This window comes from Meriones unguiculatus (assembly GCF_030254825.1).
Source record: "Meriones unguiculatus strain TT.TT164.6M chromosome Y unlocalized genomic scaffold, Bangor_MerUng_6.1 ChrY_unordered_Scaffold_32, whole genome shotgun sequence".
NCBI lineage: Eukaryota > Metazoa > Chordata > Mammalia > Rodentia > Muridae > Meriones > Meriones unguiculatus.
Genome location: NW_026843711.1, coordinates 2,172,644 through 2,199,574, shown reverse-complemented (window position 1 = coordinate 2,199,574; position 26,931 = coordinate 2,172,644).

Here is a 26,931-nt window from a genome sequence, read left to right as displayed (position 1 = left end):
CTTTGTCAAAGACTCTTAGTTAAGTAAAATTGTCTCATATTTCCTTAAAGTTGTCAATAATAAAGTCATGTGTCCATGACTTGTGAGTTTTACCTTATCACATATTCATTATTATTTCTTAAATGCACAGATATGGCCTCAGTCAGGGAATTACTTACTGGGAAAATGATTCCTGCCGTAGGCAACTTTCTGAACAAAAAGTGTTTAATTGGTTCCTTGATTATATGTTTACAGAGGCCGTCCAGGATGTCAAGACAGCAAGTGGTCATCTTGTAATTCTTCAGCAAAACTGACAGCTTTTCATACTGAACCTAAAAGTGACAGGTAGAGAGAGGGAGACAGACAGAGACAGAGAAAGAAAGAGATAAAGAGATATATTCAGAAATATAGAGACCAAACAACAGAAACATAGATATAAAGTGACAGAGACTGAGAGGCAGAGACTCCATTGTGGCTGATCACTTTTATTGGCATATCAACCTCAAAGCACACTCTCCTATAATATAGCTCCAGTAGGAATTATATTATATAATGAGGCCATATGTCTTAATCCTTCCCAGATATTTCCTCACTGGGGATTCAACACTTAAATAGATGACTTTCAAGTTTACATTGCACTTCAAATCACCATGAAGTGGAAGAAGATGGGGGACTTCTAGGCTAAAAGAACATAGTTAACCTGAATATTTGTCATTTAAAACAATGATCATAGTCCTAGCAACTTCCAAGGACTAAAGAACAAGACTGACAATCTTCTTTGGGGAAAATGTGGATTAATCCATAATGAAGTATTATTCTCCTAAAAAAATGACATCATGATATTTTCAGGCAAATTGATGGAACCAGGAAAAAATCATCCTGGGTAAGGTAACTAAAATGCAAAAAGACAAATATGGTATGTATGAACTTATATAGGAAATCTCCTGATAATGGTTGATAAAATTATAATAGGCCATCTAATGTGACCAAACCAGTCTTCCATTAGGGCAAATGGGTGACATTTTATTGAGATGTTGGGACAGGACATCCTTCAGCAATTTTCAAGTAACCCAGGCTAGTGTTATTAAAATATGTTGCTCTCTGCCCTCAACTGATAGATAAGTACCATGTTCTTAGATCCACAGAGATGCTTCCTCCTATATTAAATGGGATTGCATACAGAGACCAACAGTCCAGTATTATGCAGAGAGAGACCTTAAAACACCCGGATCTAAATGGAATTTCCTTATCAAATTCTACCTCCCCTTGGAGCTCTGGAAAGCCTCAAGGAGAGGAGGTAGGAAGAGTGACATAAGTAGAGGGAATTGAGGAAACAAGGTGAACAATGCCCTGAGAATCACCCTGCAGAGGAAGATGATGCAGCCAGCCTTGATGAAAATTGGTAAGTTAGGGTTAGATAAAAGGGAAGAGGAGGACCTCCCTATCAGGGAACTAGAGGAAGACCATAGGGTTTGAAGAAGGAGGGTGCTTGGGACTGGAGGTAGAAGGGGAAGAGGATAGCAGATCGGATATAAGTGAACAAACTGAAATAAACACATTAGAAAAACTGTAATCAAAGTGATGAAATATAAAGCTCTTCAGGACTGATGGCTTGCTGGGAGCCAAAACTATTTAGTTGAGACAAACCTATTTACTGTATTCAAAGCCAATGAGTAAGCAAATTCCATTTAGTGGAGACAAAGCCAATTATTGGAAAAGTTATCAACAGCTACACTAGGACCCTAGGTCATGGGTGATAGATTTTTGTGAGAGCATCTGCTTGTTAGTTGGAGCATCCTTTTAGGTGGACCTGATGGCTCCCTGTTTCTCTATTGCTGTCAGAAGCTTTCACAAAAATTAATAGATAATGGTTTATGAATTTCACCAAAGAAAATTCAATTAATAGACCCATATTTTTATTTAGGATTTGTGATCCATCATCCAAAAATTACTACACAAAAAATCCAGTTAAAAACTAGCTATTTAAAGAATTTAATGATTTTCAAAAGATCCTAGGAGATGTCAATTGGATTAGACCTTATCTTAAACTCAGCACAGGGGAACTTAAACCTCTCTTCGATATTCTCAAGGAAGACTCTAACCCCTCCTCCAGTCGCTCATTAACCCCTGCAGAGACACATGGCCTATGGGTTGTGGAAACAGCTACCCAAAATTAGGGAGTTAAATTTATTTCCTATAAGGAACCCCATCTCTTTGTTGTGTTTACATCATCTCATACACCCACAGGAATGTTTTGGCAACATAATCCCCTGTTGTAGACTCATCTCTCCACCTATCCCACTAAGATTCTCACCTCTTAGACTACTTTGGTTGCAGAGCTCATCCTTTTGGGGTGCAGACAAAACCATCATTTTTTTTTTCAAAGATCCTAATAAAATAATACTGTGCTATTGTAAACATCATTTAGAATACCTCACGTAAACTACCAATATGTGGCACATTGTTCTTCCTTTTCTGGAATAATTGATAACCATTATCCTGCTAACAAATTACTTCAATTTATTAAAACCCACCCTTTCTTTTTTTTAAATTTTATTTTATTCTTATTAGTTACATCTTATTAGCTCTGTATCCCAGCTGTGTTCTGCTCCCTCATTCCTTCCCAGTCCCTTTCTCCCTCCCTCATCTCCACCGTACCCCTTGCCAAGTCCACTGATTGGGGGGGACCACCTTCCAATTCATCTGATCCTGTTTTATCAGGTATCTTCAGGACTGGCTGCAAAACCCTCCTCTGTGGCCTAACAGGACTGCTCCTCCCTTTGGGGGTGGGGAGGCCAAAGAGCCAGTCATTGAGTTCCTGTTAGAAATAGTCCTTGTTCCCCTCACTTTGGGAAACCAATTAATTACTGAGCTACCACAGGCTACATCTGAGCAGAGGTTCTAGGTTATATCCATGCATGGTCCTTGGTTGAATGTCAGTCTCAGAAAAGACCCTGTGCCCAGATATATTTGGTCCTTGTGGAACTCCTATCCTTTCCCCATCAGACTAACTCCCCTTCTTTCTTATGATTTCCTGTAATGTGCCAAAGATTTGGTCATGAGTCTTTGCTTTGAAAACACTGCTAGTTAGAGTCTTTCAGATGCGCTCAGCAGACTCCTGTCATATGTTCAATGCACATCCCATCTGTCTTTCTAAATGAGGATTGATCATCTTACCCCGTGTCTGCTCTCTTGATTAGCTTTTTTAGGTGTATAGATTTCATTATGTTTATCATATCTTATAGGTTTATATAAGTGAGTATATACCCTGTTTGTCTTTCTCCTCTTGGGATATTTCACTCAGAATGATCTTTTCTAGATCCTACCATTTGCCTGCAAATTTCATGACTCCCTCCTTTTTGATTGCTGAGTAGTATTCCATTATGTAAAAATATCACAATTTCTATACCCATTCCTCCATTGATGGACATCTGGGTTGTTTCCAGGTTCTAGCTATTACAAATAAAGCTGCTATAAACATGGTTGAGCAAGTATCCCTTTTGTGTACTTGAGCAAAATTTGGGTATATACCTAGCAGTGGTATAGCTGAGTGTTAAGGAAGCACTATTCCTAATTGTCTTAGAAAGTGCCAGATAGATTTCCAGAGTGGTTGTACCAGTTTACATTCCCACCAGCAGTGGAGGAGGGTTCCCCTTTATCTACAACCTCTCCAGCATGGGTTGTCATTTGAGTTTTTCATCTTGGCCATTCTGATGGGTGTAAGGTGATATTGCAGGGTCATATTGATTTGCATTTCCCTGATGGCTAATGAGATTGAGCATTTCTTTAAGTGTTTCTATGCCATTTAATGTTCCTCTGTCAAGAATTCTCTGGTTAGCTCTGTTCCCCATTTTTTAATTGGATTACTTGGCTTGCTGCTTTTCAGCTTTTTGAGTTCTTTGTATAGTGAATATTAGTCCTCTGTCAGATAAAGGGTTAGTGAAGATTCTTTCCCAATCTGTAGGCAGTCATTTTGTTTTGATGATGATGTCCTTTGCTTTACAGAAGCTTTTCAGTTTCATGAGGTCCCATTTATTGATTTTTGTTCTTAGAGCATGTGCTGTTGGTGTTCTGTTCAGGAAGTTGTCTCCTGTGCCAATGAGTTCTAGGCTGTTGCCCACTTTTTCTTCTAACAGATTTAGAGCATCTGGTTTTATGCTGAGGACTTTGATCCACTTGGACTTTAGTTTTGTGCAGGGTGATAGATATAGATCTATTTTCATTTTTCTGCATGTGGACATCCAGTTGGACCAGCACCATTTGTTGAAGATGCTGTCTTTTTTCCATGGAATGGTTTTGGCTTCTTTGTCAAAAATCAAGTATTCATAGGTGTGTGGGTTTATTTCTGGATCTTCTATGCGGTTACATTGATCCTCCTTTCTGTTTTTATGCCAATACGATGCAGTTTTTATTACTATTGCTCTGTAGTACAACTTGAGAACAGGTATGGAGATACCTCCAGATGATCTGTTGTTGTATAGGATTGTTTTGGAGATTCTGTTTTGTTTTGTTTTGTTGTGTTTTTTCTCCATATGAAGTTGAGAATCTTCTTTTCAAAGTCTGTAAAGAATTGAGTTGGTATTTTGATGGGAATTACATTGAATCTGTAGATTGCTTTTGGCAAGATGGACATTTTCACAATGTTAATCCTACCAATCCATGAGCATGGGAGATCTTTCCATCTTCTGAGATCTTCTTCAATGTCTTTCTTCAGAAACTTGAAGTTTTTCTGAAACAGGTCTTTCACTTGCTTGGTTAGTGTCACCCCAAGGTACTTTATGTTATTAGTGGCTATTGTGAAGGGTGTTGTTTCCTTAATTTCTTTCTCAGCCCTTTTGTCTTTGGTATACAGGAGGGCTTCTGATTTTTTTTTCAGTTGATTTTGTATCCTGCCACTTTGCTGAAGGTGTTTATCAGCTGGAGGAGTTCTCTGGTTGAATTTTTGGGGTCGCTCATCATATCATCTGCAAATAGTGAAACTTTGACCTCTTCTTTTCCGATTTGTATCCCCTTGATCTCCTTTAGTTGTCTTATTGCTTGGGCTAGGACTTCAAGTACTATGTTAACCTCTCCATACTAAGAAGTATGGAGAGAGTGGGCAGCCTTGTCTTGTTCCTGATTTCAGTGGGATTGATTTAAGTTTCTCTCCATTGAATTTGATGTTGGCTATAGGCTTGCTGTATATTGCCTTTACTATGTTTAGATATGTGCCTTGTATCCCTGATCTCTCCAAGACTTTAAACATGAATGGGTGTTGGACTTTGTCAAATGCCATTTCAGCATCTAAGGAGATGATCGATCATGTGGTTTTTCTCCTTCAGTTTGTTTATGCGGTGGATTACTTTGATGGAATTCCATATGTTGAACCACCCTTGCATACCTGAGATAAAGCCTACTTGGTCGTGAAGGATGATATCTTTGATGTGTTCTTGGATTCGGTTTGCAAGTATTTTATTGAGTCTTTTTGCATCAATGTTCATAAGAGAGATAGGTCTGAATTTCTCTGTTTTTTTGTTGGGTCTTTGTGTGGTTTAGGTATCAGGGTGACTGTTGCTTCATAGAATGAGTTTGGTAGTGTTCCTTCTGTTTCTATTTTGTGGAATAGTTTGAGGAGAATTGGTTTTAGCACTTCTTTGAAGGTCTTGTAGAATTCTGCGCTGAAACCATCTGTCCCAGGGCTTTTTTTGGAGGTGAGACTGTGAATGTCTGCTTCAATTTCCTTGGGGGATATAGGGCTATTCAGCCTTTCTTCCTGATATTGACTTAATGTTGGAAGATGGAATCTATCAAGAAAATTGTCCATTTCATTTAGGTTTTCAAATTTTGTGGCATATAGGCTTTTGTAGTATGACCTAATGATTGTTTGAATTTCCTCAGTGTCTGTAGTTATGTCACCCTTTTCATCTCTCATTTTGTTGATTTGGATAGATTCTCTCTAGTTAGTTTGGCTAAGGGTTTGTCTATCTTGTTGATTTTCTCAAAGAACCAGCTGTTTGGTTCATTGATTCTTTGGATAGTTTTATTTGTTCTAATTGATTGATTTCAGCCGTTTGTTTGATTATTTCCAGCCGTCTGCTCCTCTTGGGTGTATCTACTTCTCTTTTTTTTTCTAGGGTTTTCAGTTGGCCATTAAGGTGCTTGTATAAGATGTTACAAATTTCTTCTTGCAGGCACTTAGTGCTATAAATTTTCCCCTGAGCACTGCTTTCAATGTGTCCCATAAATTTGGGTATGTTGTGCCTTCATTTTCATTGAATTCTAGGAATTCTTTAATTTCTTTATTTCTTCCTTAACCCAGCTGTCATTAAGTAACAGGTTGTTCAGTTCCCATGTGCATGTCGGCTTTTTGTTATTTCTGTTGTTGTTGAAGTCCAGCTTTAGTCCATGATGGTCAGATAGAATACAAGGGATTATATCAATCTTTTTGTATCTGTTGAGGCTTGCTTTATGACCAACTATATGGTCTATTTTGGAGAAGGTTCCATGCGGTGCTGAAAAGAAGGTATACTCTTTTGAATTTGGATGTAAAGACCTGTAGACATCTATTAGGTCCATTTGATTTATGGTCTATGTAAGTGTTTTTATTTCCCTATTTTTTTCTGTCTAGTTGATCTGTCCCTTGATGATAGTGGAGTGTCAAAGTATCCCACTATTAGGGTAGTAGGATCAATGTGTGATTTAAGCTTTAATATTGTTTCATTTACGAATGTAGGTGCTCTTGTATTTGGGGCATAGATATTCAAGATTGTGATGTCCTCTTGGTGGATTTTTCCTTTGATGAGAATATAGTGGTCCTCCTTATCTTTTTTGATTAACTTGGGTTGAAAGTATTTCATTAGATATTCGTATGGGTATTTCCACTTGTTTTATGGAACCATTTGCTTGAAAGACATTTTTCTAGCCCTTTACTCTGAGGTAGTGTTTATCTTTGTTGCATAGGTGTGTTTCTTGGATGCAACAGAATGATGGATTCTGTTTCTGCAACTGTTCTGTTAGTCTGTGTCTTTTTATTGGGGAGTTGAGTCCGTTGATGTTGATGTTGATAGAAACTAGTGACCAACAATTGTTACTTACTTTAGAAGTGGGGTTGGTGGTGTCACTGAGTTTCTTTGCTTGTATTCTTTTTTTTTTTTTTTTGTAGTTATCTATTTCTTCTGTTTCCTTAGATGTAGTTGTTTTCTTTGGTTTGGAGTTTCCCTTCTAGTAACTTCTGTAGAGCTGGGTTACTATGTAGATATTGTTTAAATTTTGTTTTGTCTTGGAATATTTTGAATTCTCTGTCTATGTTGATTGAAAGTTTTGCTGGGTATAGTAGTCTGGGTTGGAGTCTGTGGTCCCTTAAGGACGGTATGATTTCTGTCCAGGCCCTTCTGGCTTTCATAGTTTCTGTTGAGAAATCTGGTATAATTCTGATAGCTCTACCTTCATAAGTTACTTGGCCTTTCTCCCTTGCTGCTTTTAGAATTTTTTCTTTGTTTAGTGTTTTGACTATGATGTCATGTGAAGAATTTCTTTTCTGGTCTAGTCTACTTGGTGTTTTGTAGGCCTCTTGTATGTTTATGGCCATCTCCTTCTTTAAGTTGGGAAAGTTTTCTTCTATAAGTTTCTTGAAAATATTTTCCAGACCTTTGAGCCTGATGTCTTCTTTTTCTTCTACTCCTATTATTCTTAGGTTTTGTCTTTTCATGGTGTCCTTGATTTCTTGGATGTTTTGTGTTTGGAACTTTTCTGATTTTATTTTTTTCTTTGAGAGACATGTCAATTTCTGCAAGTGAATCTTCGGCTCCTGAGATTCTTTCTTCTATCTCTTGTATTCTGTTGGTGATGCTTACCTTTGTAGTTCCTGATCTTTTCTCTATGTTCTCCAGTTCCTGGTTTTTCTCTATTTGTGTTTTCTTTATTGATTCTAATTCTGTTTTCATGTCTTGCACCATTTCGTTCATCTGTTTGAATGTGGAGTCCTGCTTTTAAATGACAGCTTCTATTTTTTTGTCTGTTTCCTCTCTATGTATCACTAATTGTGCCTCTACTTCTTTGGCTATAATTGCCTGTATTTCTATGAGAGCTTTGTTTATTTCTTCTTTATTTGCCTTCATTTGTGTGGACATTTCTTTGAGAGCTTTGTGCATTTCTTCTTTGTTTGCCTCCATTTTTGTGGTCATTTCTCTGAGAGCACGATTTGTTTCCTCCTGGTTAGTCTTGATTTCTTTGGCTATTTCTCTGAGGGCTTTGTTCATTTCATCTTTATGGGCCTCTAATAGCTGGAGAAACATAGTTTTGAGGTCGTTTTCTTGTATATCTAGTGAATTGAAGTGTCCATTGTTTTGTGGGGTTACTGGTGAGGTCATTATGTCCTGATTTTTGTTGGGAGTGTGCTTATGTCTGCCTCTAGCCATCTGGTTATTTATAATCCTCACAGCTTGTTCCTTGAGATTGTAGTTCGGGCTATGATCGTCTCTTTCTGTTTTCTGGACTGTTTTTTCAGGAAAATGAGAGAGGTTCACTGGTTTGGGCATGTGCACTGTGGTTTCAGTTTTGTCTAAGTAAGGAATGTGATGTTAGCGCTATTCGAGTGTGCTTTTAGCGCATGCAGTGTGCATGTGCAGATTCTGTCTGAGATCCAGGGATTGTTTGCCTGGATTACCCTGGTGGACCTATAAGGCACAGGCTTCAACATTGGGGTCACTATCCCAAGAATCCCTATGATGCCCACACTAGCGGTGTGGGTGGCAGGGATCTTGTCTGGTTGCTTCTGTGGAAAGGCCCTAGGTCTGGGGCAAACTCCCCCCTATAAGGCTCACTCACTCCCTTGAAGGACCAATTGGAATGCACAGGGGTTCCCCTTGCTCTCTACTCTCTGATTTAGTCCTGCTGTGGAGAGTGTGCGGGTAGGCTAACAGTCAGCTCTGTGACACTGTGGCCACAGGACTCGGTGTCCACCTTTCCTCTGTGCTGCCTCTCTGTCCTTTCCCTCTGCAAGGAGGTAAAACTCACCCTTTCATCTTTCCAAGAATTACTTCCCTTCAACTGTTATCAGAAGCATATTTGGTGTTTACAGATGACTCCACTAATGGAGTAGCTGTCTATACCATAAATGGACAAACCAACTCTATCCAATCTACTTTTAAATTGGCACAGTTTGTAGAGCATTTTGCTGTAGTTAAGGTTTTTCAGGTTCTAGGAAATTTCCCTTTTAATCTATATATTGACAGTGCCTACATTGCCCACTCTGTTCCACTTCTTGAAACGGTTCCCTATATTAGACCTTCTACAAATGCTGCTCCTCTTTTTGTCAAGCTCCAGGGGTTAATTAACTCTAGAAGTCAACCCTTTTACCTTGGTCACCTCCATGTACATTCACACCTTCCAGGCCCTCTTTCTCCAGGAAATGCTTGCACCAATGCTGCTACATGCTTGGCTTTTTCCGTTTCAGTAAACCCTGTTGAGAAGGCCAGAAAGAACCATGCACTGCATCATTTAAATACACGAAAACTTTGACTGCTTGTTAAAATCACCAGGGAGCAGGCACACCAATTTGTCAAACAATGCCCTGCCTGTGTCACTTTCTTGCCCACTCCACATTTGGAAGTTAATCCTAGAGGCCTAGTCCCAAATGACTTCTGGTAAATGTATGTTACTCACTTACCTGAATTTGGCAATCCTAAATATCTTCATGTAACAATAGATACCTTCAGTGGATTCATTCATTTTTGCTTGTTTACATGCAGGAGAAGCCTCAAAAAATGTTATATCTCATATTTTAAATTGCTTCTTGGTTATGGGCAGACCTAAGTTTTTAAAAAAGGATAATGATCCTGGTTACACTGGAAAAAAAATTAAAGAAGTTTTCCATCAATTACATATTAAACACATCATTGGCATTCCTTATAATACTCAAGGACAAGGCATTGTTAAACATACCCATCAAATTATTAAAAACACACTTTACAAGTTAAAGAAAGGGGAGTCATATCCAATGAAAGGATCCCTAAGAAATATTCTTCTTCATGCACTGTTCGTTCTTTACTTTTTAACCTTGGGCACCTATGGCAAGTCCGCTACTGATCGCCTTTGACACCCTAAAACTAATAAAAATTATGCCACATTTATGTGGAAAACCCTTCTCACTTTCAAATGGAAAGGCCCAGACCCAGTCATTATCTGGGGTGGAGGATCAATGTGCCTGTTTGACACCAAGGAGAGAGTAGATAGATGACTGCCAGAAAGGCTGGTAAACAAATAGACACCCCTTCCTCTAAACAGAAAAAAGAAAATAGAGCCATCCAGAAACAAATGATGTACTCCTGAAATCCAGGGTGGTGAGCCCCCTGAGATCCTTCTATTTTCTTTACAGATGAGAACACTTTGGGTGATATTTCTCAGAGTAATGATGCAAAGTCAGAGGTGATTACAGACCAGAAGAACAATGTCCATTAAATATACTTGAAAAATTTCTGGAGAATATGGTGAGGTATATTACACACAATCCCAAATCACTTCTGATACTGAGTGATACCCAGGCTTGTGCTTTCATCCCTCTGAGTCACTCTTCACCTGTGAACAATGTGACCCGGCAATTGGGCTTTATGCCTGCCCAGGTTATAATAGAGTTAAAGGATGTGGCATTGCCAGAGATTTCACTGAGCCTCCTGGGGATGTGAAAGCTCAGCTGTGATTGCCACCAGAAGCAGGGCACACCTTAATAGGGATGATTACTATATGATACTATTACATCTAATACTGCTATTAACTCCTGAAAATCACATTCTTATTTAACAAACACCTTTGACAGGCTAAGATGGTACTCAAGCTGGCAGCAGTTCCAGATCCCCATCTTAAAACTGTCTTTCACTTCTAAAGGAAAACAAAAATCAGTTCCCTGGCATTGGGGCTTCATTTGGGACCTACGCCTATACTACGGTTGTGCCAAGAATGGTCTAAGAGTTATCATTTACATCACCTTTAGGAAAGAATCAGCTATTCCACCAATAGCTATTGGGCCTAATCCTGTCCTCACCTCACCCACACAGTCAGGAACCAAGAAAAATGGTTTTCCCCAAACAGACGGAGCCCAAGCAAAATGTCCCTGCCTCCCCAACTCCTTTTTTTGCTGATAAGCCTATCCTCTCCTTAATGGAAGAGGGGATTGATAAACGCCATAATATTTTGGTAATATTTAGTAATATTTTTTTTTAGCCTTGAATCATACACATCCCAAGCTTACTGAGTCCTGTTGGCTTTGTTATGATTTTGCCTCTCCTTTTTATGAAGGTATTGCTGTCACTGAGGAAATATTCTACACCTCTGACCATTCCAAATGCAGATGATCACAACAAGCTGATGTTAGATTGACACTGACTTCGGTTTCTGGCCTTGGGTTATGCATCAATAATACTATTCCTCAGAAATACAGACATCTTTGTAATGTAATCATTACACCATCAAGCCACCTTCCCAATTATATCCTCCCAGGCAATAATAGCTGGTGGACTGGCAGTGATGACCTTACTCTCTGTATATACACGCCTCGCTACAAAAGCAATTTTACTACCTTCTGTGTCCTTGTCCAATTAATTCCCCACCTGAATTATTATTCTGGGGAAGATTTTGCCAGGTTTTGGGACCCCAATAATGTCCATGCATTACTTGGAACAAAAAGAGAGGCCATAACAGCTGTTACACTAACTGTCCTCCTTGGCTTCAGAGGTGCAGGTGCTGGGACAGGCATAACCTCTCTCATTCTCTCCAATAAGCACTACTCTGACCTTTACCAGACAATTGACAGAGATGTTGAGAGATTGAAGATTGGCATCACCAAATTGGAAGTGTCCCTCATCTCACTGTCTGAAACTGTCCTACAAAATAGAGGAGAGCTAGACTTGCTTTTCCTCCAGCAAGGGGAAATATTCTACACCTGCTGCTCTTAAGGAAGACTGCTTCTTTTACACAGATTATATTGGAAATATAAGGGACAGCATGGCTAAGGTTAGGGAAGGCCTAGAAGAGAGAAAGAGACAGAGAGAACAAGAAAAGTGTTATTTTCATAATTGGTTTTCAACCTCTCCCTGGCTCACCACTCTCCTCCCTTCAATTATGGGACCCATGTGGGTTTCCTTCTCATAGCTTTCATTCCATGGGCCATTAAAAGACTTACTAGCTTTGTAAAATAGCAAATTGACTATATGGCATCTAAACCCATACAAGTTCATTATCACAGACTTGGTTTGGCTGACAGAGGCTTAGCTGAGCCTGAGGAAGAGTAGTAACAGTCCATCACATGGGTCTTGACTGCTTGCAGTTGGCTCTCATGAGAACAGCATAAAACTCAGATAAATGCTTGCTTGGTATGGCATTGGTACCACCAGGATGTAGGATGAGGTACCGCAGCAGAAGGGCCCAATTGCCCCCTTCTGAGTCTCTCGAGAAGCAAACCTGATTGCATAGAGGTTGGTTTCTCATTACCCCTAACCACAACTACTGGGGATGCCCTCAGGTATTGATGGGGTCTTCATCTCCTCCCCAAAAGACACCCAAAAAGATGCAAAATGCCTTGGGAGGATCAGGTCACTGCTTTCCCCTTCTGGTTAATGCCCACCTCTTAAATTTTTTGAGAAGGGAGGAGATGCTGGGACCCAAAGCTATTTAGTGGAGACAAAGCTATTTACTGATAACAAAGCCAAATAGTAAGCAAAGGCCATTTAGTGGAGACAAAGCCAATTAGTAGAAAAGTTATCAACAGCTTCACTAGGACCCTAGGTCATGGGTGATAGGTTTGTGTGAGAACACCCACATCTTAGAGCATCCTTGAGATATCTTAGGTAAACATCCTTATGGTATCTTGCACATGCAATATTCAATCTATGAAAGCACTCTTGCCTCCCACCTTTCCTACCTTCTCCCTATATAAGTTGTATATAAATTTCAAATAAATGAGGCCTTTATCAGAAAAACAGACTTGGTCTCCATTGTTCCCATCTCTGTCCCATCCCATTTTTTTCACCCCTCTTTAGGAACCCGATGAACTACAACTGGACTAGACAAAAGCTTCTTCTTGGAGATTGGTTCCAGGCTGCAGCAAGGATGAACTAAGTTTTCTTTAAGGGACCTGCCACTGAGACTCTAATATAGTTCCAATGTGTATATGAACAACACATACTTCAAGAGTTATTTTAAAGAAAAAAAGATTTTAGTGTAACACATGGTTATGAATTTGAACCTGGTAGTAATGGAAAAGGAGTGTAATGTATATTATATGAAATTCCCAATTAATCAGTAAAAATAATATGTTGACAAATTTACAATGACTTTCAATATGGAAAAAGATTCTGCTAAAGGAGGGCAGAGTTTTACTTTGTATGGCATACTTTCCAGGAACTCATTATGGAGCAGAGAATCCTAACCATGAACTAGTGGTTACCCAGCTACCTCAGACCCCATAAGCTCAGGTGGCTTCTCTGAACAGGCATTACTGACACTAATACTATGTTTAGAGGATTTGTCTGGAGGAACACAGGAGAAAACACAGTAGCTCTTGTGTCCCTAGGCATATAACACAGAATTTTGCTTTCTGTCCTGACAGCCTAGATTTAACTCTAATCCCCAGGAACAGGAGGGTTCCTCAGTGAACCAAGAGTAGGACACAGCTTCAGATCAGCCAGGTCAGCCAAGGCAACCCTGCTCACAGAGGTTTGGCAACACAAGTGTGAAAGAGCACCAGCTGTCATATAATATAATTTACCTCAGTTCTCCTTTTACTCTCACTTTCTCACTTTTTTTCAGTCAAACCAGTCACAGGAATTGTCTGGTTACTTCTCATTTCCCTGCTCTTAAAGACTCAACCCCAAGGAAAATTAGACCCTGCCTGCCTATTATATTAGTAAGAATGTGAAGGTATATTTAATGAGTACACGAGGAACTGGTTAGTTCAAAGTCGCAACCTAGGAAATTTCAGATCAAACACCACAGTAGGAGACCTCTTCGTCATTCAATGCATTCCCCTTAATGCCACATTACTTTGAAGCTCCCTACTTAGGAAAATGTACAATTAAATAAACATTAAAGTTTCATTTCCTACCTGACCTTGCCACAGAGGTACACAGGAGTAAAGGTGTGGGATGTGTTTAAAGTGAAGAGATAAAGGCTTGTTGGGTTTCACAAGAAAAAGTCATATGTGCACAGAAACAGAGATACTGGAAATTGAGTAAAGTTTGTTTGCTCATTTACATGGAAACATCAAATTCTCTCAAGGTGCTGAAAGGATGAGAAGGAGAATGATTTCAAGGAAAAGGTGAAAGCCAGTAAGAGTTTCAGGAGCCAGTTATTAAAAGGGCTTGAGGGAAAGGCTGAGCAGCACTACAAGCCTCAATATGGGCGCCTGATAGAACACAACACAGATTTCCTGTGTCCAAGACTCGTAGTTCAGAAAAAAATGTCACATATTCCATTCAAGTGGTTATTAATAAAGCTACATTTCCTTGACCTCTAACTTTCACATTATCACTGATTCCATTATAATTTATAAATTGACAGATATGTTCTCAGTCACTGAATTACTTACTGTGAAAATGATCCCTGACCAAGACAAATCTCTGAACAAAAAGCAATTAATTGGGACCTTGCTTTTATTTTTTTACAGGGACCATCCCTGATGTTATGACAGCAAGCAGTCAAATTTTATAGTGCTTCTGCAGAACTGAGAGCTTTTCATACTGAAACAGGAGCAGTGGGCAGAGAAAGGAAGACAGAGCAAGAGAAAGAGCAAGTAGGCAGATTCAGAAATATTGAGACTAAGACAGACAGAAACAGAGATATAAATTTACAGAGACTCCCTTCAGTCTGGTCACTTTTATTGGTGTATCAACCTGCAAGCACACCCTCCTATAATATAATTATTATATTGTAATGTAATTATATTTTTACTATATTTTTATTTTAATTTTTATTAATAACAATTTATTCATTTTGTACCTCCCCATAAACTGCTCCTTTCTTCCCTCCACATCCCACCTTCCTCCCCCTATTCCATGTACCCCCCTCGCCAAGTCCACTGACGGGGAGTACTTCCTGTCCTTACCTCTAATCCTAGTTTATCAAATCTCATCAGGAATTACTGCATGGTCTTCCTTTGTGGACTGGTAAGGCTGCTCCCTCATCAGGGTGAGGATATCAAAAGAAGGCCAATCAGTTCATATTAGAGACAGTTCCTGTTCCCATTACTGTGGAACTCACTTGGACCCTGAAATGCCATGGGCTACATCAGTGCAGGGGTTCTAAGTTATCTCTACCATGGTACTTGGTTAGAGTATGAGTCTCAGGAAATACACCTGTGCTCAGATTTTTTGGTTCTGTTGCTCTCCTTGTGGAGCACCTATCCTCTCCAGATCTTACTATTTCCTATTTCTTTTATTAGATTCCTTGCACTCTGCCCAAAAGTTTCCCATAAGTCTTACTCTGTGGCAGGCTCCTAACTTGTTCCCTGTGTACTCCTTCTCTGATGTTCATCCTCTTTGTCTTTCTGGATGGGGATTGAGCATTTTAGCCAGAATCCTCTCTTGATGAGTTTCTTTAGGTGTATAGATTTAAGTAGGTTTATCCTATATTACATGCCTATATGTGTTACTATATACCATGTGTTTCTTATTGCTTCTGAGATAGCTTGATGAGGATGATCTTTAACAGTTCACACTATTTACCTGCAAATTTCCTGATTTACTTGTGGTTTTATTGCTAAGTAATATTGATGACTAAGCAAGCAGTCATCTTTTTGTAGTTCTTCACCAGAACTGAGAGCTTTACATACTGAACCACAGTGACAGGTAGAGAGAGGGAGATAGAGACAGACAAAGAAAGAACTAGAGAGACAGATTCAGAAATAAGGACCTAGACATACAGAAACAAAGATATAAAGTGACAGAGACTGAAAGACAGAGACTCCATTTGCTGGTCACTTTCATTTGCATATCAACCTGAAAGCACATCCTCCCATAATATAACTCCAACAGGAATTATATTATCTAAGAAGGCCATACCTCCTAACCCTTTCCAGATATTTCCTCTATTCTTGACTCCACATGTAAAAAGATGAGCTTCAAAGGGACATTGCAGTTAAAATCACCAGGAAGGGTAAGAAAATGGAGGGACTTCTAGACTAAAAGAACATCATTATCTTAATAGTTGTCATTCCATACAATGAGTAAATACCCAGCAATTTCTAAGGACTAAAGAAAAGGACTGACAATCTCCTTTGGGGAAAATGTGGAATATTTCCATAGTGGAGTATTATTCAGCTAAGAAAATGACATCATGATATTTTCAGGCAAATGGATGGAACCAGGAATGATCATGATGGGTGAAGTAAGTAAAACGCAGAGAGAAAAATATGGCATGTATTCACTTATTGGGACGTCTCCTAATAATGGGAGAGAAAGGTCCACTAGGATAACTATTGTGTTTTTTTTTGTTTGTTTGTTTTTTGTATTTTAATCTTTTTTTTTATTTTTTATTTTTTTTATAAGTTACATTTTATTAACTCTGTATCCCAGCCGTGTCCCGATTCCTCATTCCCTCCCAGTCCCTCCCTCCCTCCCTCATCTCCACCGTGCCCCTTTCCAAGTCCACTGATAGGGGGGACCTCCTCCATATTCATCTGATCCTGTTTTATCAGGTATCTTCAGGACTGGCTCAAAGCCCTCCTCTGTGGCCTAACAGGACTGCTCCTCCCTTCGGGGGTGGGGAGACCAAAGAGCCAGTCATTGAGTTCCTGTTAGAAATAGTCCCTGTTCCCCTCACTTTGGGAAACCAATTGGTTACTGAGCTACCACAGGCTACATCTGAGTGAAGGTTCTAGGTTATATCCATACATGGTCCTTGGAAAAGGATAGGATAACTATTGTGATCAAACAAGTCTTCCACTAGGTGGATTAGGTGGAAGTTAATTGAGTTGTTGGGCCTGGGCATTCTATAGAAATTTTCAAGCAATGCAGGCTGTTGATATTAAAATATGTTGCTCCTGTCCTAAAATGTTTGATTAGTGCCATGTTGTTCTATCCATGGAAATGCTTTCTTCTGCATCAAATGGGATTGCATACAGAGACCCACAGTATGATACTATGGAGAGAGAGAGACATTAAAACACCCAGCTCTAAATGAGATTTCCCTATGAAATTCTTCCTCCCCTCAGAGCCCTGTGGAACCTGCAGGAAAAGAGGCAGGAAGAGTGTCATAAGAAGAGGGAACTGAGGACACAAGGAGAACAATGCCCAGAGAATCAGGACAGAGAAAGATGATGAATTCACCCTTGATGACAACCCATATGCTAGGGTCAGATAAAAAGGGGGAGGAAGACCTATCCTCACAGGGAACTAGAGAAAGGGCCTAAGCTTAGGAGAAGGAATGTGGTTGGACTGGAATTTGAATAGGGAGGGGTCAGAAGATGGGTAACAAAGTGAACATATTGTAGTAAATAAAAACATGAGAAAAACTGTGATCAAGGTGATGAAATATAGAACTCTTCTGGACTGATGGCTTCTTCATGGGGATGTACCAAGCTGCATCAAGGATAAACTTATTTTTCTTTAAGGGAAGTGGCACTGAGATTCTGATCATGTTATAATGAGTATATGAACAACACATACTTTAACTGAAGAATTATAAAGATAAAAAGATTTTATATTGACACATGGGTAGGAATTTGAACATGGGAGCAATGGAAGAGCAGTGTAATGTATGTTATGTGATATTCCCAAATATTCAATAAAAATAATACATTGACAACTTTTACAATGACTTTTAACATGCTGAAAAGATTCCGCTAAGGAAGGCAGAGTTTGACATTTTAAGGCATGCTTTCCAGGAAATCATTATGGAGCAGAGAATCCTAACCATGAACTAGTGGTTATCCAGCTACCTCAGAGTCCATGTGCTCAGGTGGCACCTCTGAATAAGCAGTCCTGGCACCAACACTACATGCATAGTGTTTGTTTGGAGCACCGCTGAAGGATACACAGCAGCTCTTGTGTCCTAGGCATGTAGCAGGGACATATTTCTCTGTAAGGAAGGCCCAGTATTAACTCTAAACCCCAGGACCAGAGGGTTCCTCACTGACCACTGGGTAGGACACAACTGCCAATATAGCCAGATGAGCCAATACAACCCTGCCCAACAAGGGTTGGTAACACTAGTTTGGAAGAGCACCAGCTGTCAGATAGTTAATTGCCATTTGTTCTCCTGTTAAATACACTGAACTTTCTTTGTTTTAGTAAAAACCAGTTTCAAGAATTGTCTGGTTCTTTCTTTTTTCCCTGCTCTTAAAGACTCCATACCCCAGGAAACCCTACACCCTGCCAGCCTACTATATCAATAAGAATGTGAAGGTACATTTAGTGAGTATTTGAGTGACTGATCAGTTCAAAGTCACAACCTAGGAAATTTCAGATCCAAGACCACAGTAGGAGACCACCATGTCATTCAGTACATCCACCTTAATCCCACATCTCTTTGAAGCTTCCCTACTTAGGAAGTTGTCCAATTAAATAAACATTAAAGTTTAATTTCCTACCTGACATTGTCACAGAGGTAAACAGGACTAAAGGTGTTGGGTATGGATAAAAGAATGAGATAAAAGCTTTTTGGTTTTCACAAGAAAAAATTCATGTGTGCACAGGATTAGAGATATTGGGCAATGAAAAAAGTTTGTTTACTCATCTTTATGGAAACCTCAAGATTTTTCAGGTACTGATTAGTTAGAAGCAGAATGATGTCATGAAACAGGTGAAAGCCAGTAAGATTTTCAGGAGCCAGTTATTAAAAGGACCAAATGGATAGTGTGCTTGAGAGAAAGGCTAAGCAGCCCTCCATGCTCAATCCAGGCTGCTGAAAGCACACAACTCAGAGATGTCAGTTACTGTGTCCAAGACTCTTAGTTCTGAGATGTGCCACATATTTCTTTCAAGTGGTCATTAATAAAGACACATGTCATTGACTTGTGATTTTCACATCATCACGTATTCCATTATTGTTTGTTAAATGCACAGATATGTCCTCAGTCAGTGAATTACTTAGTATTAAAGGGCTGCTTACGAAGGCAAATCTTTGAACAAAAAGACTTAAATTGGGTCCTTGATTATATTTTTACAAAAACCATCGCTGATGTTACTTGAGCAAGCACTCATCTTGCTGTAACCTTGAGTAGAACTGAGAGCTTTTCATTATGAACAACAAGCAGCAGGCAGAGCAAGATAGACTGATAGAGACAAAGAGAGAGAAAAAGCTAGAGTGATGTATTTAGAAATAGAGAGGCCAAGAACGAAAAAAACAAATATATAAAATTGACAGAAACATAGAGACAAAGACTCCATTTTGTCTGGTCACTTTCATTTGCATATCAACCTGAAATCACATCCTCCCATAATATAACTCCAATAGGAATCATAGTATCTAACAAGCCCATACCTCCTAACACTTCCCAGACTTTTCCTCACTGGGGACTCCACATGTAAATAGATGAGCTTCAAGTGGACTTGCCATTCAAATCACTAAGAAGTGGAAGAAGATGGAGGGACTTAGGGGCTAAATGAACACAGTCATATTGATACTTTCTCATTCAAAACAATAATTAAAGTCCCAGCAACTTCCAAGTTCTAAAGAAAATCTCAATCTCTTTTTGGGAGAATGTGAAATATTTCCATGAAGGAATATTATTCAGCTAAGAAAATGACATCATGATATTTTCAGGAAAATGGATGGAACCAGGAATGATCATCCTGGGTGAAGTAACTAAAATTCAGAATGAAAATATGGTATGTGTTCACTTATTAGGGGGGCATAAAATAACAATAGGCAATGTAAATGTGACAAAACGAATCTTCCACTAGGGGGATTGGGTTTCAGTGAATTGAGCTGTTGGCCCAGGCCATCCTACAGAAATTTTCATGCAACCCAGGCAGTTGTTATTAAAATACACTGCTCTTTGACCTCAACTGATGGATCATTGCCATGTTCTTCTATACACAAAGATGCTTCCTTCTGCATCAAAAGGATTGCATACAGAAACCCAAAGTCTGATATTATGCAGAGAAAGACCGTAAAACTCCCATCTGTAAATGGGATTTCCCTGTGAAACTCTTCCTCCCCTCAGAGTTCTGGCAAGCCTGCAGGAGAGGAGGCAGGAAAAGCGTTATAAGTAGAGGAAATTGACTACACAAGGAGAACAATGCCCTGACAATCAGACTGCAAAAGATGCTGATGGCTGCCAACCTTGATGAGACCTGATAAGCTAGGTTCAGATAAAAGGATGAGGAGGTTCTCTCCTATCAGGGACCTAGGAAAAGGGAAGAAGGGTAGATGAAGGAGGCTGGGTGGCACTCGAAGGACAGGGAAGGGGCAGCAGAGAGGATATAAAGTCAACAAATCATAATAAGGAAATGAGAAAAACTGTGGTCAGGGGGATGAATTACAGAGCTCTTCAGCACTGACTGCTTCTTTTCCAAGGTAGTGTCAGGGTGGCAAGGATGAACTCAGTTTTTTTTAAGGGACTTGGCACTGAGGCTCTGATCAGGTTCCTCCCTGACAACAGAGTAGTACACAGCTTTCTTAAGAGGAAATCTGAGCAAGACTACATTTCTCAGTCAGGGCAGCTGGTAGCACACAACACAGAGTTGACAGTTCCTGTGTTCAAGACTCTTAGTTTAGGAATATTGTCACATATTTCTTTCAAGAGGTCTTTAAATTCATCTGGTATGACAGCAAAATGGAATTTTGACCTATCAATGGTATCATGACATCACAATGCTATGATGGCATCACAATGCTATGATGACATCACAATGGAGTCATGACATCAATATGCTATTATGACATCACATAGATATTATGACACCACATGGTTATGACATCACAATGCTATTTTGATATCACAATGCTATTGTGACCTCATATGATATGATATCACAATGGAATTTTAACATCACAATAATAACATAATAGAAAAATGCAAAATGACATAACAATGCTATCATGACAGCACAGTATTGTTATCATATCACAATCGTATTATGAAATCACATTTCTATTATGACATCCTTGTGTCACATCACAATGTAATTTTGACTTCACAGTGGCATTATGACCTCCAAATACTATTGTATCATCACAATGCTGTTATGAAATCCCAATGATATCATGATATCACAATGGTATTATGATATCACAAGAGTATGACATCACAATTTTATGATGACATCCCAATGTTATTATGACATCACCATGACATAACAATGTTGGCATTATACCTGAATGGTATTATGACATTTCAATGCTATTATGACCTCACAATGCTATTATGAAATCACAATTCTATTATATCTTCATAATGATATGACATTGCAATTGTGTTAATGATATCACAATGGTATAACGGCTTCATAATGGTATGTTTTAGGAAATGATTAATATTTACTATTAGTTTATTTTTTTATTAATGCTTGCTGTTAATCAAACAGCTGTATAACCAATTCATTACACAGAGAATGGGTTTATTTAGTTAACTTAGAATAGAATGCTGGTCAATAGTTAATCCCTCCTAAAACTTCAAGCCTCCATAATTTCTTAACATTTAGATTTTTACCATTATACTTGCATTTTGTGAAATCTTAGGTCTGGTTCATTCTCTCCACACTGTTAGATCTCTCCTCCTGCCCTGCTCTCCATGCTCTGCTCCCCAACCCTTTGTCCTCCCACTCATTTCTTGCCCTCTGGGTCCTCCCATCTCTCAATATTGTGGCTAGCTGCTTTATTCTGGCCTGCTTACACAAAGTTGAGACAAGATTCTTAGACTAAGTATCACAATGCAATATCTGGATTGAAAAAAGAAAGTAAAGGGTAAAAATCAGCATTTGAATGAACGAGGGTAAGGTGTATAGATTTCAAAAAAACATTATAACAACAATGGTATGACAACAATGCTATAATGACATCACCGTGCTATTATGACATCACAATGAACCCATTATTATGACCTCAAAATATTATTATGACATCACAATGTTATTATTAATTCACAATGCTATTATGACATCACAATGATATGACATCCAATGGGATTTTAATTTTACAATGGTTTTATGACATCACAATGCTATTAGACACACAAAGTTGTCATGACATTCCAATGCATTTATGGCATCACAATGTATTATGACATCATAATGCTATTCCAAAATAATTATGGTATGACATCACAATGGAATTTTGACATTGCAATGACATTATTACCTAAAAACACTATTACATCATCACAATGGTCTTATAACATCACAATGATATTATGATATCACAATGGTATGATAATATCACAATTGTTTGACATCCAAATGCTATTAAAACATCACAATAGTATCATGATATCACAAAGGTTTTATGACATAACATTCGTGTCATGATATCTCAATGGCATTATGATATCCCAATGATATTATAACATCACAATACTATTATTACATCACAATGCTATCATGGCTTCACAGTGATATTATGACATCACAATGGCATAAACACTTCACAAATGTATTACAACATCACAGTGTTATGATGACAACACAAAGCTATTATGACATCACAGCAGCAATATGGCATCAAAATGATATTATGACATCATAGTGGTATTTTGATTTCAAAATGTTACTATGAAATCACAATTCTATTATGACATCACAATTATAATATGGCATCGCAACTTTATTATGACATCTCAATGGTTTTATATCATCACAATAGTGTAATGGCTGTTATGACATCACCATGGTATTATGACACCTCAATTATATTATGACATCACAATTGCATTATGATATCATAAATTTTATTATGACATCACAATTCTATTATGACATAACAATAGTATTGCAAAATGATTATGGTATGTAATCACAATAAAATTTTGACATCACAATGGCATTATGACCTCAAAAGTGTATTATGACATCACAATGGTCTGACATATCAATGTTATCATGATATCACAATTGTTTTCTGATGTCACAATGTTATGATATCACAATGCTGTTCTGACATCACAGTGGTATTATGACTTCAAAATGGTATTATAGTATTACCATGCTATTAATACAGAGGTATTACAATATAATTTTGCTATGATATCAAAACATACTTTTCATATCAAAATTCTATTATGAATTCACAAGGGCATTACTTCAAAAATGCTAGGATGACATCACAATGGTATTATGACATCACAATGCTTTGATGACATCGCAATTGCTATCATAATGCCATTATGACATCAAAATTTAACATGACATCCCAATGCTCTTGTGAAGTCAAATGCTATTATGACATGATTGTTTTATGACATCAAAAAGGAATTGTGACAATCACAATGATATTATGACATCACAAATCTCTTATAATATTACAGTGCTATTATGACATCACAATGTTATTATACCTCAAAATATTATTATGGCATCATAATGATTATACCTCAAAATATTATTATGGCATCATAACTCTTCCTTGATATTTTCTCAATGGAGACTCCACATATAAATAGATGAGCTTCAAGGAAACATTGCAATTCAAATAAAAAGGAAGTGGAAGAAGATCAAGAGATTTTTAAGGCTATAAGAACATAATTATCCAGATAGTTTGAAATTCAGTACAATGATTAAATCCCAGCTACTTCCAAGGTCTAAAGAATAGGACTGACAAACACCATCGGGGAAAATGTGGAATATTTCCATAAGGGAGTATTCTTCAGCTAAGAAAATGACCTCATGATCTTTTCAGGCAAATGGATGTAACCAGCAAAAATCATTATGGGTAAAGTAAATAAAATGGAGAAAGACAAATATGGTGTGTATTTACATATTAGGAGGTCTCCTAATAGTGGAGGATGAAGTTCCAATAGGCCATCTGTTCTGACCAAATCAGTCTTCCTCTAGGGAAATTGGGTGGCAGTGAATTGAGTTTTTACACCAATGTATCTTATGGAAATTTTCAAGCAACCCAGGTTGTTGTTTTTAAAATATGTTGCTCTTTGCCCTCAACTGATAGATCAGTGCCATGTTCTTGTAACCACAGAGAATCTTCCTTCTGCATCAAATGGAATGGCATACAGAGACCCACAGTCTGATATTATGCACAGAGTGACCTTTAAATACCCAGGTCTAAAGGGATATCCCTATGAAATTCTCCCTCCCTTCAGAGCTTTTGAAATGCTGCATGAGAGGAAGCAGGGAGAATGTCCTAAGTAGAGGAAATTGAGGACACAAAGAGAACAATGCCCTGAGAATCAGGCTGCAGAGGAAATTGATGCAGCCAGCCTTGGTGAGACCTGTTAAGCTAGCCTCAGATAGAACAGTGAGAAGTACCTACTCTATCAGGGAACTAGATGAAGGGCATAGGGTTAGAAGAAGGAGGGTGGGTGGAACTGGAAGGAGAAGAGGGATGGGTCAGCAGAAGGGATTCAAAGTGAACAAATCATAATAAATAAATACATAAGAAAAACTGTGATGAAGAATAGAGCCTACAGGACTGATGCCTTCTTTTTGTGGGTAGTTACAGGGGGCAGTAAGGATGAACTCATTCTCCTTTAAGGGATTTGGCACTGAGACTCTGATCATGTTCCAATGAGTGTATGAACAACACATACTTCAATTTCTATATTTTAAAGACATGTGTAGGAATTTGAAAAGGGGCAATTGAAAAGGAGTGTAATGTATATTATAAGAATTTCCTACATAAGCAATAAAAATAATATGTTAACAACTTTACAATGACTTTTAACATGGAGAAAAGATTCTGCTAAAGGAGGGCAGAGGTTGCCTTTGTAAGGCATGCTTTCCAGGAACTCATTATGTAGCAGAGAATCCTCACCATGAACTAGTGTTTATCTAGCTACCTCAGATAGCAAGAGCTCAGGTGGAAACTCTGAACAAGCAGTCCTGTCACTAACACTACATTTAGAGGGTTTGTCTGGAGAACCACAGCAGGAAACACAGTTGCTCTTGTGTCCTAGGCATTTAACATGGATCAGTTTCTCTCTACTGAAGGCCCAGTTTTAACGGTAAACCCCAGGAACAGGAGGATTTCTCACTGTTCACTGAGTAGGACACAGCATCTGGTTCAACCTTGCTCGTACAGTTTTGACAACACTATTGTGGAACAGTAGCATCTGTTAAGTAATTTTTTGCTCCTCAGTACTCCTTTTTTAAATCTTTTTAATTTTTATTATTAGTTGCTTTTCATTAACTCTGTATCCCAGCTATATCCTGCTCCCCTATTCCCTCCCAACCCCACTGTCTTTCCCTCATCTCCTCACTGCCCCTTTCAGAGTCCACTGCATGGGGAAGACCTTATCCCCTTTCATTTGACCCTGTTTTATCAGGTATCTTCAGGACTGGCTGAAAAGTCCTCCTCTGTGGCCTAGCAGGACTGCTGCTCCCTTGGAAGGGTGGGGAGGTCAAAGAGCCTGCCATTGAGTTCCTGTCTGAAATAGATGCTGTTTCCTTTACTATAGAAAATCAATTGGTTACTGAAATACCAAGGGCTACAGATGAGCAGAAGTTTTAGGTTATATCCAAACATGGTCCTTAGTGGAGTATCAGTCTCAGAAAAGACACATGTGCCCAGACATAGTTGGTCCTTCTGGAGCACCTATCATTTACACATCATACTAACTCCCCCTTCTTTCATATGACTCTCTGCACTCTGCCAAAGGTTTGTTTATGAGTCTTAGTATCTGCTTTGATACACTGCTAGGTAAAGTCTTTCAGAGGCCCTCTTTGTAAGGCATGCTTTCCAGGAACTCATTATGTAGCAGAGAATCCTCACCATGAACTAGTGGTTATCTAGCTACCTCAGATAGCAAGAGCTCAGGTGGAAACTCTGAACAAGCAGTCCTGTCACTAACACTACATTTAGAGGGTTTGTCTGGAGAACCACAGCAGGAAACACAGTTGCTCTTGTGTCCTAGGCATTTAACATGGATCAGTTTCTCTCTACTGAAGGCCCGGTTTTAACGGTAAACCCCAGGAACAGGAGGATTTCTCTCTGTTCACTGAGTAGGACACAGCATCTGGTTCAACCTTGCTCATACAGAAGCGGTAGGCTTCTGTCCTGTTACTTGTTTTCTCCTATGGCCAAAGCACATCCAATTTGTCTTTCTCAGTGAGAATTGATCTTTGTACCCTGGTCCTCTTGTTTATTTTATTTAGGGGTATAGATTTCATTATGTTTACCATATCTTATAGGTCTATAAAATGAGTATATACCATGTGTGTCTTTCTCCTTCTGGAATGTCTCACTCAGAATGATCTTTTCTAGATCCTACCATTTGCCTGCAAATGTCATGATTTCCTTGTTTTTGATTGCTGAGTACTATCCCATTATGAAAAAAAAAAAAAAAAACAAAACACACAATTTCTGCATCCTTCCTCTGTTGATGGACATCTAGGTTTTTTCCAAGTTCTAGCTATTACAAATAAATATGCTACAAACATGGTTGAGCAAATGTCCTTGTGTACTTGAAAAAAAATTGGGTATATGCCTAGAAGTAGTATATCTTGGTCTTGAGGAAGCATTATTCCTAATTGTCTGCGAAAGAGCCAGATTGATTTCCAAAGTGGTTGTACCAGTTTACATTCCCACCAGGAATGGAGCACCTACATTCATAAGTGAAACATTATTAAAACATAAATCACATACCAATCACAACACCTTAATAGTGGGAGACTTAAACACCCAACTTTTACCAAGGGACAGATCATCTAGACAGAGCCAAATAAGGAAATAAAGGCACTTAGAGAGTCCTAAATAAAGTAGATGTAATAGATGCCTAAAGAATTTTCTAACCAAACTCAAAAGAGTATACCTTCTTTTCAACACCTCATGGAACCTTCTCCAAAATAGACCATATATAGTTGGTTACAAAGCAAA